This window comes from Solanum pennellii, chromosome 6 (assembly GCF_001406875.1).
Source record: "Solanum pennellii chromosome 6, SPENNV200".
Taxonomy (NCBI): Eukaryota; Viridiplantae; Streptophyta; class Magnoliopsida; order Solanales; family Solanaceae; genus Solanum; species Solanum pennellii.
The window spans coordinates 51,231,411-51,234,910 of record NC_028642.1 but is presented as its reverse complement, the minus strand read 5'-3'; positions in this window follow the sequence as shown (position 1 = coordinate 51,234,910).

Here is a 3,500-nt window from a genome sequence, read left to right as displayed (position 1 = left end):
ATGTTTATTTATTTATTATTATTATTATTTTAAAATTGTTAGTCAACTATTTGCTATCTTAACTTTTCAGGGTTTTGTTATTATTCTATTCTAATGTTATTTTTATTTTTATATATTACGTTATTGTTGTTTTCATTTCTAATTATGTTGTTTTAGTTTGATTGTTATTTTCCATATTCTCTTGGGATAAGTTTGTTATGTTTTGTTGATGTTCAAGTTATATTAAATATATTTGTTAAAAGGGCCAATGAAAAAATTCTCCGTCGGTTTTGGAGGCCTTTCCATTTTAAAAGACGGAATTTTATTTTAAGTTTACATATTTTAGTTGTTGAAATGGCCGATGAAGAAATTACCGTCGATTTCCAAGGCCTCCCATGTTAATAAGACGGATCTTTATTTTTTAGTTATTATTTGAGTTATTCATTTTTATTTATATTTATTTGGCACTAACTCTTTTACTAAGTGTCTTTACAGGTACCCGGAGGTGTTTCTCCTTTTATTTCATTATTGTAAATATTGACGTTAGGCAAACCTTAGGCCGATAATTATTATTTTATTTTATTGTGCATATTGAATGTTTATTATACTTGTACATTATTTTATATTCTTCCTCAATTTGAAAAAAAATGAATTCAGTCGTGAACCACATTTGTGGATTCCGAAGGGTGCCTAACCCCTTCCCTTCGGAATAACTTGAACCCCTTACCTAGAATCAATTTGGTTTCGTAAATCATTTAATGGTTTCCTAGTTTTCCTAAAAATTAGGTGGCGACTCTTTTTAAAACTTGTTTATTTTTAAAACATTGTTAAAATTAAATCAATTAAATTATTTTCGAGCTGCCGCGACGTTTCGCCCTATTTCGACAGAGTAGGGATGTAAACACCCTTTAGAAAATCACAACCACTTCGAAAAAGTCACAACTCTTTTGCTTGTTTAGCCATTTTGTGTTCAGCAATTTTGTCTACATGATGAAAAAGAACAATATAAGGTCATATTATACTGTAAGACCTCAAATAGCATTTTTCAACAATAGTTGGTGCCATCCGACAGAGGCCAACCACGGCCCATGGATAGGACCACAGACCATAGGTGTGGCGTGGATTGGCCGCCCAAAAATGCTTAAAAGCCTGAATCACGGCTTGGACCAACGGACCGTCATTGGGTCCACGGTCCGTGGATCTTGCCCCCAAAATCCAGTTTCTGAAACGAACAACGGTTGTGCAGGACGGATAGTTGGTCAGACCACAACTCGTCAGTCGAGGCCCGTCGATGGTAGGTCGGCGGTTATTTTAGGGATGGTTGGGTTTTTTCCTAATTATTTTATCCCTATACTTTGTCGTCTTGCCCTTCACTGAAACCCTATATAAGTGACTTTAATGCCAAATTTTATTGATTCACTACATTTTCTTCAAATTCACCAAAAGAAGTGACTCTTTCTCTCCCAATGATATTTAATTAATCTTGAACAAATAAGATTTAAGCTAGGGTTCAAGATCAAGCCTTCATTCTTCAATTGCTTTGGGCTTTGATAGTAAGGTATGATAGTTTCATTCATGTATTCCTTTCATTCATGGAGTTCTCAAATTCCCCTACTTTTATAAAGGTAGATATCCCTAATTTAAGATCATAAATAAAGAATTCACAAAATTCACATACTTTAAAGTTATATGAGTCGAATAAACATAATCAAGTATATGACTTAAGACAGAAATGAGAAACATAAAACTCAGACATATTGTTAAGGGTAGACACAATAGGAAGGGATTGACTATGACAAATGAACGATTCTCAGTTACAACATCAATAAGTAGAACTTAATAAAAATTGCAATTAGTATATGCATATGTCTATATTTCAAAGTAAGTTTTATAACAATTGAAATTAGTAAATCATATGTCTATATTTCAACGTACATGATATAAAGAGTACTTCTTTAGTATACTTCTTTAGTTGACGATTTCTATTCCAATATAAGACATTTTTCCTGCATGGAGTTGAAGAGCAACGTCCCCAACAACCTATAATTTAAGAATTTCACGTATAAGATACAAGAATATATATATATTTTCTTCGCCTCAAATTATCTATTATATTTCTTTTTTACAACCACTCTCTATAAGAAAAAGTTAATCAGGAGAGGGCTTTTTTATTATTATTTAACCTTTATTTATATTTTAAAATATGTTCTCTCTCTTTGTTAAATATTTATTCGAGGTGTGTGATTTTCAAGAACAATTACTAGATTTAAATTTTAAGAAAAAACAGAACACAATAAAATCATATTTCATTAAATTGTCTTAGATATATTCGTATTTTTAAAGATTTTATTAATTTATGATATTAATAGGACCATATATTTATATAGGTATCTTCTGAAAATATATTATCTCATTATCTTATCGAAATTGACAATATTTTCTATTGGCCCAAGTCGGGATCAAAGAAAAACATTACTTTAGAGAGATTATTAATTTACCGTATATTAATTTATAGAGATTTTACTGTAATAGACTTTTAGCAATATATTAACTTCCTTGAGCTGTAATATAAGAATCTAAAAACCATATATATATGTGCTCCAAGTCCACCAGAGTGACATTTTCACTCATCTGATTACTTCACTCAAATGAGGAATGAGGAGGAACTTGAATTTCACTCATCTGTTCTGTTTTGTTATTATAGTTTTAAAGCTAGAATTTTATTTGTTGATGTATATATGTTTTTGACATTGGAATACAACACTTAATAAAACACATATCAATCAATCAATATATATATATAAATCTGAATTCAAAATTGCTGATGTGACACTTCTATATGGCCTCCATTTGTTTCTTTTTTTTTTTGGTCTTTTTTTTTATTCTTTTCATAAAATATTTTTTTTATTAATTATAAAATTCAATCATATTTAATATTGTAATCATATGAAATGAGTTACAAAAAACCCCATCTATTGATATTCTCTACTTAAATGACATGTCTTTTCGATTCCCTTTTAACCATTTTTATGACTTATTTTATCTATAAATACCAATCATCTATGGAGATGTTGCATGTTCATTTCCATTTTTTCATTCTTTCTTTTTAGTAGTATAATCTTTTAATTTTATTTTCTTCATCAATCATGTAGATAAGTAATCAAAAAAGAAGATATAGAAAAGATGATGTCACGATATGATCTTCACTTTGATGATGATCATTGGTATATTCTTGAAAGATTCATCACATTATTTGATAACAATTCAACAAAATGAAGAAAGAAACTTAATTATCTTGGAGATTCATGTATAGAGAGTTGTAGTAGTATAAAAGTTTGATTGATTTTCAAACATTTTGAAGATTCATTGTTGTACTATTTTGATTTCAACTAATATTATTTTGTTCTCTTTTATTTTATTTCTTCATTTTGAACAAAAAAATGATTATTCCATTCATTGTTGTTGTTGTTGAAGATGAAAAGATGCACAATATATATATATATATATATATATATATATAT